At 34.0% G+C, this 16,138-nt stretch overlaps 1 pseudogene across 1 annotated transcript; it reads left to right on the top strand.

Moving 5' to 3' along the window:
* Window positions 1-11,841: 11,841 nt before the first annotated feature.
* Window positions 11,842-13,481, top strand: LOC143557809 (serpin-ZX pseudogene; annotated as a pseudogene). Its single transcript, XR_013139635.1, has 2 exons — window positions 11,842-12,213; window positions 12,693-13,481. The product of XR_013139635.1 is annotated as a serpin-ZX pseudogene (transcript).
* Window positions 13,482-16,138: the final 2,657 nt, after the last annotated feature.

Genomic DNA, 16,138 nt, shown 5'->3' on the forward strand with positions numbered 1-16,138 from the left:
GTATCTAATCAGTATTCTATGGTCCGCGGTCTTAAAGAGATCCGTTCATATATACTTAATACGATTTCAATAAAATATGTCCTTTAAGTTTATTATGACATCTGAACGTTAATGGAATCAAATCAATTCTAACATATATATGATGGATTCCCACGTCATGTACATCATTGAAACTTCTCTTGTATTTTCCTAGAGATATTAAAGATCAGTGGGAGCCTTAAGTGTCACAATCATAACTTACAAGATTTGCAAGAGGTGGAGGAGTGAAAACTTGATATTGTCTTAATTACACCTCTTGTACAAGACACTGCTCCATCACAATACTATTTCATCAAAACTTATCTCTGTAGAATTTACTACTACTCTTACAAAAGTTTCGATATTTCTTAAATGTGGGCATACTCCTATTTCTTACTGAAATAATCCTCACAAGAGAAAGTACGACGACTTACATCATTAACTCGTTTTCTGTTAGAATTTATTGGTCTTTAAATATTGACCATAAGCATGCTAATTTTCTAAAGGTTTTTAAAGTCAGTGGGAGCGGTGAAAGTCCTTATAATGACTTGTTAAAAGTACAAGAGGCGGGGGGAAGAGAGTCATTAAATTTTACTCCAAATTTAACACCAATTACACCTCTTGTACACCATACTGCACCAACTCTTACACACTTAGAATCCTGAAAATGATAGCAACCTAACTAAGAGCTAATCCATAAAACTGAGACTTTTAAAATTACCCAATAATCAACTTAGGAGGCCATCTAGGTTTTCAAACCTACTAAATTTGATGCTTATGTAACCTCCCTAACTAAAGTTGAATTGGATGTTGGAAAGTTTAATGATCATAACCCTTATAATTAAACCATTATCATCAATCATAATTGACTCCATAAGTCGCTAACGTTTTGAGATTTGATTGAATCACCTAAAAGGTGTTCATAACTAAACGAAATCCTAACACAAACGTTAAGACACTAAGAAGCATAATTGATTATTAAAGGTTAGATTCAAAAGGGAATAAATCATCAAAGAATCTTATAACCTATATTATAAAACATTTATTTGAGGATCATCACTGTTCAAGTAGCTTATAATAGTTAAAGAGCTACGTTAGAAGAACATTAAAAAATCTTTCCCTAATAACTGACTTATATATCTACATGCTCATAAAACAACCTAAATGTTATAAACTGAAGGTTAATGAACATTTAATCTATAAGTCAATAAAATCTATGTATGGGTTAATGCAAACATCAAAATTTGATAAAATATTTATACAATTATTTTCATCAAAAACCAAGTGGATTAATGTACCTACCTCAAGATGAGTGGGAGCAACTAAAAACAAACTTGTCCTTATATAGATGACATTCTTCTAACAAGTATATGTTGCATGAGTCAAAGTATTTTCACACATACTTTGATATTATAGATCTCAGAGATATTCCTTACACATGTAACAAACACTATTGCTCTACTTTAGAGGATAATAGGAACACATAGATTATTTCCTTATGCTTCATTAAGTAGAAGCCTTATATAAGTTCAAGTCTATACTCGTTTAGATATTACTCAAAATCGCAACACACTAGATATGTCTAGATTAATGTGAAGCATCTAAAAGAGTACTAAGATATCTTTAAAAGAAACGAAAGACTTAATATAAAAGAAGAAGTGAGAATTCAAACCGGTAGATTACTCTAAATTTTGTCATATTCAAATATAAGAAAATGTAATTTTCGGGATATATTCTTATGTCACTAGACAAATCTATCTCATGGAGGAGTCATAATGAACTGATAACAACAACCTAAGTCATAACGACATAATATATTGATTAATTGCAACGTTGTTGTCAATAAATGTTGTTGAACATTTATTATTGGACTCATAAGTTTTTATTAAACTCCATATAAATTATATATTGAAGACTTATTGTGATAAAGTCAGCTACCATGTTTTCTTAAACAGTAACAATTTGAGAGGTGCTGCATTAAACTTTGATATGAAATTAATTATTCGTTTATGAACGATTTGAGGAATCTAAATTTTTGTATCGAATACATTCATGATATGCTTAAGGATCCGATAAATAAAAGTCTCACCCATAAATATTATGAAGGCGCTTATAATAATGACGGGTATTGATGACTATGCGCAACTGCATATCATACTATGAATGATTAACTATTAAATTTCCTCATCGGTTTTGATTTTGTACGTCTCTTAATATGTTCTACATGCATAATGACATATTGACGAATTAATATATAAATCAAACGTTCTGAAGGGCATACTTGAAAATTTTGATCATAACTACTTAGGTTTTAAATAAGGACTGCAGTATGATTAATGGGGGTCTTGAGCTGATGTTCAATTTAATGACTGTATTTCTCTGCTCCAGTTCAAGTTTAAAGCTAAAATGGGTGTTAACTCCTGATCAGGCTTATCTAATACTCATAATAAATGATTACTCGGCCAAGTGGGAGAATGTAAGAATAAATATTTTTTATATATTTATTTATATGGCCATCATTATCATTTATATAATAATAGATCAAAATAATTAATTATACCTTATTATATATTAGCTTGGTAATTGTTAATGGGTCATATTACTCTTAATAGCTAATAAAGGGTTTCCCCTTGGGTATACATATAGAGAGAATAAACTAACATCATAATCTAATCTCACACACATAAGTAAATCATGTGTCTCCACTCTTTTCTAAATCGGGTTCCTCTCAAGAACCCTAACCATCCTTAACTATACATCCTAAAGGGGAACTCGATCAAGATAACAAGCATGTCGACTACATCATACCCTGCTGCGGTTACTACTCTTCATGCTATAACAGGTTCATAGGTTTAATATTTATCATGTTTTATATTACGTACATGAAGAACTGATCAACATGCCCCCCCCCCCCCCCCCGACTTTGGGTGTATCAATGGGTTTTACAGCTTAAGTTATTTCAATTTAGAAGTTTCTGTGTTGTTTTTTTCCTGTCATGATATGAAAGAAAGATAGGAAGAAAAAAATGACTTACTATATTCTTGAAAATGATATAATGGATAGGTGTAAACTGAAAAGTTGAACATACACACTGACACGATTATCCATCTAGCCCCTTTTCATATTATAAAATGATAAAATAAGTGGCTCCAAACTCTAAAGTTTGATTTTCAATTTGTATTATTATCATTTACTTCATTATTAATTATTTCATTAGTTTGAGTATGATGTATATATACTAGTTTAATGAATAAGCCTTAATATTGGAAAGTTTTATCCCGCAACAAAATGTCATATGTTTTTTTTTGGCGTTTATTTTTAAAAACTGTTTTTTTTTTCTTGGATAGATAATCTTTATGTCGTGTAAAAAAGTTGGCGTTTTTAATTTTTTTTATGTGTTTGAGCTTATGTTTAATCTAAGGTTTTCGCCCCCCCCCCCCCCATGGATATGTTCAAGTTTCGCCACTGCTCCCAAGACTTCGGGATCCTCAATGCAAGCTTCTTTTGCTTCGCTCATGTATGGGAATCGCAAAAATTTTGTTGGGTTTGAGAATGTGCCAACCTATGAATATGGGGGAAGCTGTTTCTATATTTGATAATGGTCTTCGAATGGCGATTGAGGACCTCGTGGTTTGTGGGGGTCCTTTCTTCGAGGATCTCCAATGGAGGTTGGCATCACTACCTACCAGTTTTTGAGGGGTTGGGTCTATGTTCGGCCGATGATGTATCTTCATATGCTTTTGTTGCTTCGAGAGCACAATCGTGGTGTTTGCAAGACCATATTCTTCGTGGTTGTGATATTTATGGGTTGGACTCTGATTATAGGTGTGCGATGGATCGCTTACGTACTTTACTTCCAGATTTTGATCTTAGCGGGTTCTCTAATAAGGACACTGCCACCCCTAAATCTCAACATGTTGTGGTGAGTGCCTTATTTAGTGGAATCGTTCATAGTTTAGAAGTGAAGTTTGTTCTATCCCCTCGCCAAAAGGCGGTATTTGAATGCCTTCGTGATCCTCGGGCTGAGGATTTTCTAACGGCTATCCCCATTGAAGGATTGGGCCAACATATGTCGGGTTTGGAGTATCGGGATATTTTTAAGTACCGGTTAATGATCCCTATGTTCCCGACTGATGAGCCTTGCCTAATTTGTCGCAAGGTCTGTTTGGATTCTTTTGGAGACCATGCGATGCATTGCAAAAAATCCCCTGGCTTTAAATACAGACATGATATTGTTAGGGATGTTCTGTGTGATGTACTTAAACGAGTAGGGGTTTCTGCTAAAAAGGAAGCCCCTTTTAACTTTCTCACGGATCCTCTTGAAGGGAGGTCTACTTTACGACCAGCTGATATTCTTGTGTTCAGGTGGACAGGGAAAACACTCCTGTGTGGATCTTACAGAAGTGTCTCCTCTTGTTGGGCTCAGGAACCGTGAGTTTGTTGTGGGCCAGGCTGCGTTGAAGGCTGAATCGGGCAAAGTTGTTAAACATGAGAAAGCTTGTTTAAAGAATCAACATATCTTTCTCCCATTTGCTTTTGATACGTTTGGTGTTCTGGCCCAGAAGCTGTGAATTTTTTGAGTAGGGTTCAGCGTGTCGTACACGGAACCTCTTCAACTCCTAGGTCCCAAAGGTCGTTTTTAGTAGGATTGGCTTTGTTATTCAAAAGGGGGTTGCGGCGCATCTTGTTGCCCATCTGCATGCCACTTTATTGTAATCGCTTTGTAGTAACTAATACAACATTTAGTACTATTCACCACTTATAATTGTTTATTATATTTGTATACTTGTGAAACGTGGGATCGGTGACAACAATTTTCTGTTTATTATACTTTTTATACTATAGTCCAATGAAAACAAACATTGTGAAACGTGAGATTAGTGGCAACAATTTTCTGAGATGTGTTTAGGCTAACTGGTATAACGCCCACTTGTCCGACATGGCAGACACCTGGCACCCCTCACGCGAGGTGTCTCCCTGGACCCCCCCCCCCCCCCCCCCCCCCCGCCGCCGCCGCCGCCATCGTGGTGGTCAGTCCAGTCAAGGTTTATACAATTCAATTTTTATATGGGTTTACTTGGTTATAATTTGGGTTATTTAATAAAACTTTTGTATAAAAATTAGATTAATTATGCCTCAAATGAGACTAGAACCCATAATATTTTGGTTGGGAGTAATACCCATTTGCCACTACACCAAACTATTGGTTATGTAATTGAGTTTAAACATTAAATTTACATATTGTTTTTAATAAAAATACATACATATATATATATATATATATTTTAAAATTTCGAGCCTAGCGTGGTGTTGGGCTTGTGACAATCGACCACCCAACCATTCCCAAGGGCTGGCCCTGAAGAAGAGGGTGGTGGTGGTGGCCGAATTTTTGATAGTGGTAGGTTGAGGCTAGGTTGAAGATGGTGAGAATGGTTTTTAGGTTGAAGAGTTGGGTGGAATGGATGGGTTTTATGTAGTTTTATTGTATTTGCTTTTTTAATTAACCATTATATAATTACTAATATTATATATTAAGTTTAAATGTATTTTATAAATAAATAATTTTAAATAAATAAAAATAGAAAATGGAGAACGTTGGAGAATGATGAAGAATGATGTATAATCCTAGGTTGAAAGATGCTGAAGGTTGGGGTTAAATGATGTGGGAAAACTGACATGACAGACATGTAATTAGACGTTTGGTACCATTTTTAGACGCTTCCATACCATTTTTAGACGTTCCCTTTGATCCTAGACGCTTCCAAGTGCATATTTAGATGTTTCTGATTCCCTTCTACAGACGTATGTGTAGGCGCTTTCTTTGAAATATGACAAGTGTCACAAAATAAGTGGTTCGTTGGTGGGTCCGGCTATCAGATTAAGCCCTTAAAGTCTAAACGCTTCACCAACGTATCAAGTTTTGAGGTCCTCAATTTTCATAAAATCTCTAAATTTTACACTTTATATGTTGTTATTTTGGTGAATAGAGATGTTTTTCCCATTTTTAAATGATTCAATTTTTAGAAAAGGAACTATAACTGTTTTCATATTTATTTCACAGACTATTGTAGTATGAAGTTTCACTTTCCATTTCCATATGTGGCGGTGTGCTTACGGTAGAAGTTGACATTATAATTTCTGATTCTTATTGGATGCATATTATCAACCATTGAAGATAGCATTGGTTATTCACATACCATATAGGTTTTTTGGACATCATATGCGTCTATACGACTCGTACAGCCCTTATACGAACCGTATAGAGTTCTTAACACACCATGAGGGTGGTGTTTGAATATAACGACCCTTTAAGATATGATGTTCTGTTTTGGTTGATGTCAATATGTATACATCCATTACATGGCTCTTGCATATTGTGGCGTGCAATTCGTTTGAATATATATTTGTACTAGACAATTTGTTCTTCTGTTTAGTTATATTTTGTGATTCGTATGATTAGGTTCATTTGTATTTCTTTTTTCCTTTGCTCATAAACTTGTTGTTATTATCCATTCATCGAGTATCCAACTCATTAACTCAACCGTATTTCCTTTCTTTGTAACATGCTAATTCATGATGAAACTTTAAGAGAGATATAAAACTTTATTAGGATCTTATCAATTTTAACTGATGAGTACATGCTCTACCAACAACATGTGCCACGCGCACAAAAGGGTTCAGGATTGGGAAGACAATACCTCTCACAATCATATTTTGTTCGGCACGAAGGAGGATGACATATTTTTGCCTTAGGAGCTCCGAATTGACAAGATTTTCTAATGCAATTTTCCGCATTCACCCGAATGATTCCTCCCTCCAACAACTGAGACTGGAATCTATTTAGTTAATCAAATCAAGTATTTATCAATGTTAATAGTACTTTTATATTTAATCAATTTACTTTTATATTTATATGTATTAATAATCCCAACCCTCCAATAAATCATTATGTTATCAAATATACAATCCCTATTTTTCGATTTTATGTCATCCTGGTATCATTTATCACATTTATAGCTATAATAACCATTTATATATAGATGATGGATTGCATTTCTTAAACTAGAAAATCTAGGAAAATGTGAAGAATAAAATAAACGAATTGAAGACTTATGGAAGACCTGTAATGATCAGTAATGTAGCGATGATAACAAATTTAAATGCGATGACTTTCTCCATGACTGAATGTAGATAACTTTTTTAGCAGTTTACACTTAAGGGTGTTTGAACATCATTGGGTTGTGGTCGTTATATAGCACTCGAAATTTATTATCGTTACAAGATTACAATAATTACTTGTAATTTAATGGTGTAACGATAACATAAAAATATGAAGTGATCTTATTTAGATTATTATATTACTAGCATTTATCCTCTGTATTACATGTTTGTTTTACATTATTCGTTTCTAATATATATATATATATATATATATATATATATAGGAAAATTGGATTTTAATAATCCCAACTTAATGCATTTGGCCGATAATAATCCCAACTTTGAAAATAGCTGTCACTGGTCCCAACTTTCACCCTATTTGTTTTCATTGGACCACCGTTAAAAAAAACTTAACGGCGTTAAGTTTTTTCGCAATTTCAAATTGATATTTTATGGCTTTTGATCGGAATGAGGATACGAGTCGATTAATGTAAAACTTACCTCCAAATGGTGGTCCAAACGACTAAAAGATGCTTCAATTCCGGTATTTAAACTTTTAATTAACAAAAATCAAGCTGTTTGAAGCACCATTTCAAGTTAAGTTTTACATAAATCGATTCACATTCTCATTCCGATCAAAAGCCCTAAAAAATCATCTGAAATTTGGAAAAAACTTAACGTCGTTAAGTTTTTTTTTAACGGAGGTTCAATGAAAACAAATAGTGTGAAAGTTGGGACCAGTGACAGCTATTTTTAAAGTTGGGATTATTATCGGCCAACTGCATTAAGTTGGGATTATTACAATCCAATTTTCCATATATATATATATATATATATTATTTTAATTTTATTTTTATTTATTGTATGGAAAGATTATTGAAATTGACAAACTAGCTGAACAAAGGTCACTTCAGCAACATGAAATGGATGAAAGATCAAAGTGCATGGCGTTGGTTGAAGCGGTGGAAATTGAGAAACAAAAGGCTTGAATCAGATGGGCGGTCGACGGGGATGAGAATACGGCCTGATTTTCATAGTATTCTTAATGCCAACCTATCGTCAAATATGCTACATGATTTAACGATTAACGGGGTTTGGGTAACTAATCCGTCGATTATAAAAAGAGAGGTCTTCGAGTTTTTTGCTAACAAGTTCATGGAACCGATTTCTCAGAGACCGATTATATGTTGTCCAAATATTGGGAGGCTCGCCATAGCCGAGGCGGAAGAAATGGTAAGACCGTTCACTTTTTTAGAGATAAAAGAAGCGGTTTGGGATTGTGAGGGGGGTAGATCCCCAAGTCTGGACGGTTATTCTTTCAAGTTTTAAAAAAGGTGTTGGAAGTGTTTCGAAACTGACTTTGTGAAAGACGAATTTTTCACAACAAGGAGGTTCGGTAGGGGGTAGTTTCGTCCTTTATTGTTATAACTCCTAAGGTTAAAGACCCAGAGAGCCTTGATATCGACCTATTAGTTTAATATGTTGTATAAACAAAGTTATTTCGAAGGTTCTAGTTAACCGTTTAAAGAAAGTTATAAGCAAATTGGTGTCGGTTGAACGATCCACGTTTTTAACAGGGAGAAGTATACTTCGTGGCCCGTTGATTTTAAACGAGTTGGTTGCATGGTTGAAAAAGAATAAAAAAACGTGTTAGATTTTTAAAGTTGATATCGAAAAGGCCTGTGACTCCTTAAACTGGTGCTTTCCAGACTCGGTACTTGAGAAAATGCAGTTGCCTGCGAAATAGAGGGAGTGGGTCTTTGGGGTTGCTCATAAGAGAAAAATAAGATAAACTGGGTTGCATGGGAAAAAGTAATAGCGCCGGTTAAAAAGGAGGTCTCAATTTAGGTTCGCTAAACGATGTGAATCTTGCAATGCTCGCTAAGTGGTGGTGGAGGTTTAAATGTGAGAAGAATGGGTTGTGGAGAAATATTATATGGGATTTTCATCATTCGGATAGGTCGTGGTTGGCTATTTCGGCAAAGGTCTCACTAGTGGGTCCTTGGAAGAAGATTGTGAAAATATTTGAGGAGTTAATCGAGTCCGGGATAGATATCGCAACCAAAATGAGCAAAAAGGTAAAGGATGGACGTGACACGTTCTTTTGGATTGAACGATGGTGCGGGGAGGAAACTTTAAAGTCCATGTTTCCATTATTATACGAGCTCGAGACGAGTAAAGGGTGTAAAGTGGTGGACCGGTTAGTGATGCATATGGGGGAAATATGTGGTCAATGGGGCTGGTCAAGACAACCCTATACACAAGATGAAATGAATGAACTGAGGGGGCTATTGTTACTTTGCCAACAAGTGAGAATTACTCCAGGTGATGATCGTTGCATATGGGGTTGGACCATGTTCATGAGTTTTCAGTGAAAAGTCTTGAAAATTGGTTGGAAATGAGCCGTGCACATGGTGAAAATTATGTGTTTGATTGGAACAGGTTAGTCCCAAAACAGGTGGGTATATTTGTTTGGTGAGTGGAAATGGAGAGAATATCCTCCTTAGCATCCTTGGCGAGACGACGGGGAGTAGTGGAGTCGGTTTCGTCTGTTTGCTGTGGGGAGTATGAGGAGTTGGTGGAGCATCTTTTTGTGTCATGTAGATTCGCACATGCAGTTTGGGGGTGATCGCGAGGTGGTGTAGAGTTATGGATTTCTTCGCTTTTTCATTACATGATATTCTGGAACTTTTTAAATTTGTTCCTATACATCCAAGAGTTACAAAGGCTTTTCAGGCAATCTGGCTTACTACGATATGAAGTATTTTGAAGGAAAGGAATTTGGTGGTTATGAGAGGAAGCCGATAAGCTTGATTAAGGTGGTGGGTGAAATAAAGGCGTTGAGTTTTCTTTGGATTCGTAATAGATCGAAACGGTTGGGCTTGACTTGGGAGGAGTGGTGAAATTTTGATTTTGTGTTGTAATGTTAGTTGGTGATGTTGTATTTGTTTGCAATAATTATGTGAAAAGATTGTAACGCGTGGTGTAATACGGTGGCGAGTTTTTTGCTGGCTCCGTTTAGTTTGTTTGGTTAATGAATTTCCTTTTTGTTGGTCGCTAAAAAAATAATATACTTAGAATTTGATGATGAAAGAGTTTCACAAATAAGTGAGATGTTATAACCAGGTTTAAAATCTATCTGGACTGGTGAGACCCATGACCCGCTTATTTTTTTACAAAAAATCTGTTTTTTAATTATAAATAATATTCTTTTTTACAAAAAATCCGATATTAATTTTTAGTATATCCCTATTTTATAGGATTTTCATATCAAATATTTGGTGAGATTAATTTTTAATTTGATGAGTTGTTATAACTCGTTTAAGGGCAATATGGGTTTAGTGATATCCATACCCGTGAATTCGGGTCAAATGCATGAGAAACCTCAATTTACAAATAAAACAATCTGATAGCTTGAGATAATGTAGGAAACAACTAGAGAGCGTCTAAAGATTTCGTTTATATACATTTAACATCTAAGATAATACAATTGAGAACGATGGGATTGTAATTTTACATTCATTTTATGAGTTCAACAGGGCAAAAATTTTCTTTTACGAAGTTGACTAGCTTAATTATCTTTTACACACACATGCCATTAATAATGTAATTAAATACAATGGGTTGAGTTATAATAAGAAGATTAGTTTTTTTAGGAATGATAGGAAATAATCTTGTCCATTCATTTAAGAATTGAATGGTTGAGATTAGATTAGAGAGATCATCAAGTGTAAAACAATGGTAAGGACATAATAGGGATAACACATTTGTTGACTTTCTCTCTCCACATGCAAGACACATGTCAAATTCCCCTATCATTTTAAAACGTCCATAACTTTTTTATACGACATTTTCTTTTCAAAATAATTTCACCATAAAAACGAATGTTTTTTTATCTTTTATATGAGTACCATATTGCTTTATAAAAATAAAAATAAAATTCCGTGGGTTTTTACAAAGTGCGTTTTACCATAATTGTGTTTTACAAAATTGTGTTATACAGTTGTGTTTTATTTTTTCATAGTATTTTTTGCATTGTGTTTTTTACATTGTGTTATTTAATTGTGTTTTCATTGTGTTTTTGTAATTGTGTTTTTATTTTCATTGTGTTTTTACATTGTGTTATTTAATTGTGTTTTCATTGTGTTTTTTCCATTGTGTTTTTTACATTGTCTTTTTCATAGTGTTTTATTTTCCGGTGAAATTTTCGAAAACTTTTCCGGCAAAGTGGTGGCGGTGGGCGGTGGTGGTTATAGGAGATAAGTGAAAATTTAAATGGGTTTTAATTAAATGAGTTTTTAAAATTAAATTAAATGGGTTTCAATATTAACAAAGTAACGAATCGTTTTGTTATATCAAATCTTTAACAATATTCTGTTTGATTAAACTTAAAGTATGGTAACTAAGAAAAATGGAAACGGAATTTTAGTTTTTTTGTATAGAAAATATTGCCGAAAAAAATAACATTGATTTTGAATGTGAGAGATGTTTAAATAAACTATAAATAAATTCACAATCTCCCTAATTTTCTTGTTCTTATTCTTCAAACCCAACAATGGCTTCTTCTAATATCCCTGATCCCCTAATCAACACCTTCAATCAATACAACTTGAATCAATCCTTCAACAACTTCAATATCTCTATCCACCAACGCCTTCTTAATCAGTCAGCAATCAAACCCACGTCTCAACCACACTCGCCACCCGCCTTCTCTCCAAAAAACACGACTCCAACGTTGTTTTCTCTCCGGTTTCCATCCACGCCGTCCTTAGCTTGGCAGCCGCTGGTTCTAAAGGCCCAACACTCGACCAGTTTCTTGCTTTTCTCAAAACTAATTCCACCCATGACCTCAACTCTCTCTATTCGCAGCTTGCGTCCTCAGTCCTAGCCGATGGAAGCCCATATGGCGGACCTCGATTGTCTTTCACAAACGGGCTTTGGTTTGATGAAACGCTTTCTCTTAAACCTTCTTTGAAACACATTGCTGACACCGTTTATAAAGCCGCTTGCAAACAAGTTGATTTCCAGACCAAGGTCAGTACGTTCTAAGTTCTAACTTCAAGTTGGACTATGTACAGTTGTTGCATAAATCGTTTAGATCATATTGTGCATGCTATACAATATAATTTGTTTGTGATATATTAACGTAAACCTAGTCAAAGTTCTATGCAACAAATTTATTATGTAAGTTTTTTAGAATCTTAGAACATATTTTATTATTCGTTTTGTTTTTGATATATTAATCTATCCCTAATCAAATTATGTTCAACTTTGATGGGCTATGTTTAGATCATATGTTCTAGGTTTACCTTTAATGATCATGTCAATGGTGTTTCATGGATCGATTGTTCCATCGTTATATATTCTTACTGTGATATATAGATCTTGGTTATTTTGTTCACATTCTTCAGGCTTTTAATTGTTTGGATTCTATCTTTATTAAAGCTATAACACTTTCTTATATTTAAGATTGTTTATCTTATCGCTAACATGTTCTTTATTGATTAACAAAGGCTGTCGAGGTAGTCAACAAGGTGAATCTATGGGCCGAAAAGCAAACAAATGACCTAATCAAAAAAGTCCTTCCTGAAAGTGCAGTTAACAATCTCACCAGACTCATCTTTGCAAATGCTGTCTACTTCAAGGGAGCATGGAGTCAGAAGTTTGAACAATCAATGACAAAAGAATATGACTTCCACCTACTCGACGGCAACAAAGTCAAAGTTCCTTTCATGACCAGCTACGAAAGACAATTCGTGCGCGAATATGATGGCTTCAAAGTATTGGGTCTTCCGTATTTACAAGGTCAAGATAAACGTCGGTTCACAATGTATGTTTTCCTACCAGATGCAAAAGACGGCCTGCAATCTTTAGTAGAGAAAATCTGCTCCACATCAGACTTTTTAGACCGTCACATTCCACACAATAAAGTACAACTTGGGCGGTTTTTGTTACCAAAGTTTAAGATCTCATTCGAGTTTATAGCTACTGATCTGTTGACGGAATTAGGACTTGTATTGCCTTTCACCATTGATTGTGATTTGAGTGAAATGGCTGACTCATCTGCTGGTGAAAGCCTTTATGTTTCAAGCATTTTTCATAAAGCTGTTGTGGAGGTTTGTGAAGAAGGTACTGAAGCTGCAGGGTACACGAGTGCGCAATTGGGTGGCTGTGCACCACCGTGGGAGAAGCCAAAGAAGATTGATTTTGTGGCGGATCATCCGTTTTTGTTTGTGATAAGAGAAGATAGGTCCGGTGTCGTGTTGTTTATGGGACAGGTGATTGAACCTCATGTTGGATGAAACAAGGGTTGATGAATAAGTTGTCTTTTGTTTATGGAAGGCTTGTTTTATTTATTTTTTTATACATTGATTTTTGTACCAACTTGTTTTTGGAGTAAGACTATTGCATTTTGGGCCATTTAATTACCAAATTCAAGCGAATGATTTATTATTTTTGTCAGATTTGTTGTTTTTGTGAGAGAGGTTATGATTCAAGTTGTTTTGAATGAAAGAAACCTATTTTTTTTGGTAAAGAAGACGATATTTTTTACCCTCACGGAACGAGAAGATACATACATCTTGAATGTTGGCATTCAAATGCATGTAAAGTTCTAGCTTACGCCTTTTCTGATATGGGGTTAAAGATCTCCAGCCACACACAATAAGCTCTTAATCTCAAATATAATATACTAGCTTTAGAGCCCTCGTAATACACGGGATACTTCAAATAACAAAAAATTCAATATAATCTAAACAATATGTATGTAGCTATTTTTTATTTTATTACATTTTTTTTATATTGTAAAGAAGACAGAACCCCAAAAAGAATTTATAAACATAGAAAAATATTGGTTCATACACTATCCAGTTGTAATTTCCAACAATGCCCTCAATGCTATGATTATAAAATCTATTGTAACCCATATACATCATGAAAAATTACAAAGAATCCAAGTCACACTATGTGTTTGTAGGTTCCATCTAACTAAAGCAGCAAAGTTGTATTTATCATAGCCATTTCATAATCTAAATTGGAAACCACTGTCCTATGATCCTTATCTTCATGGCCATATCTTTCAAATCTTTCCTCATTTCCGACATAAAAAAATTCACAGTGTATAAGAACCTTGCAAGACCTGTCATTAAGATCAAATGTAGCCTCCACAATACAAGTGTCAACTAAAATTTAAAAAGGTCAATCGCATTGAAAGTCGTCGAAAGCTTGATGCATACAACATTAAAACCTACTAAATTCTTTTACTTCAAGATCCGAACTCAAAATCATAAGTAGCACATTAATATTTATAAAGAAGCAAAAAAAATGCATAAAAAAGTGTTTGCAACTCCCTTTACAGGCATGTTCTGGCACATAGTGATAATGACATATTACCCAGCCCGCTCAACCCCTCATATTGACACCTCCTATGGAGTGAAATATGAATGTCACACGTGACAATATGATTTAACAAACTAAATAGAATTATTTATTCAGCAAGAGAGTGAAAAGCTTACTCCTGGAGTTCCAACTATCAACTAAGCATGGATTTCAATACCAAACTTCACAGCCAACTGCACGTGCAGGACCTTAAAATTTGTTCCAACGAATGATACACTCCTTGCTCCAAAATCTATTTGTCTCACTTATCTTTTAACCTTTAGGCATTTCGGCTTTTGTAATCATTTTTTATTGGATCAGTTATTTACAAAACAAACCTAGAAAATGGACAAAAGGGTGTTTAATCTATTTGACCCGCCTATCTTGCCACATTTAACAGTTCTACAGATTATGATTATCGTTGTAAAATGTAAAACAAAAATATAGCTACAAACTTTAAAGGATATTCTGGCCTCTTTCAATACTTCGGACTTCATTAAATATTAAGATCCAAATATCCACACTAATTTTGACCCATTTGAAGATCACTTATGTAATGCACAATAACCTTTAATAAAAGAAGAATATATATGTCACTCAAAGTGTCATCAGAGGAGTTTCAAACTCCTCCACTTTGATATCAAAGGAGGCAAAGGTCAATGATTTACACCATTTATCACATACCTTTCAAGTTCTTTATAGAATCATCTGATAGACATAAAATTATAAATCAATCAATTTAATATTATACAAAATCTACACAGCCTATGTTAACAAAAATTAATTAGGGCATTAGGCTAACGGAATGTTAGCTAAAAACATGAATGAAACACTCAAAATCATGAAAATAATAATAGATTTGGTACCTGAATGCTTTGAATATATTAAGAACTGTGAGAACTGAATTGAACTGAATAGAAAAACATAAAACACATAATCGATTAGAAACAAAAGTAGGAAAACAAAATTGATTAGGGTTAGAGAAACGTTTTAGGTGATTGACATTCATCTGTTACAAAATTCAAATACAAATATACAATACATAATCAAATGGTTCGTCTCTTTAGGAGAGGTTCAATATAACTTTTTATTAAGTTATAAAATAGGGAAAATATCATAAAAAACTAACATACTTTCTCTTTTTGCTTATAAAAGTCCCTTAACAAATTTTTGTATGTTAAAGTCCCTCCACATGCTAATTTTGAACATAAATGTGATATAACTTATAATAACATGTTTTTTTTGCTTATGTTGCATACACATAAAATTAAGTACGTTAACATGGACGTCAAAAATTGACATGTGAGCAAATTATGTTGATATTTTTTTTTATATTGTTCCTTTTGAGTCTTTTGTAATGTGGTTATTGTTATTTTTATATTTTAATTTTTATACTTTTATAAATATAATTATATGTTTATATTAGAAGATAGTTGGTTATTATTATTGTTGGATGATCAAATAAGAAGATGTATGAGCTAGGGTAGAATAGTTATACCGGTGATTATGGTGATGGCCATGGAATAGAACGAGCTGTGCACACAGTATTGACAAGAGCATTAGAACACGAGTTGTGCACACA

The sequence above is a fragment of the Bidens hawaiensis genome, unplaced genomic scaffold (genome assembly GCF_021521415.1).
Source record: "Bidens hawaiensis isolate Kalapana, Puna unplaced genomic scaffold, B.hawaiensis_p1.1 tig00019197_1, whole genome shotgun sequence".
NCBI classification, from domain to species: Eukaryota; Viridiplantae; Streptophyta; class Magnoliopsida; order Asterales; family Asteraceae; genus Bidens; species Bidens hawaiensis.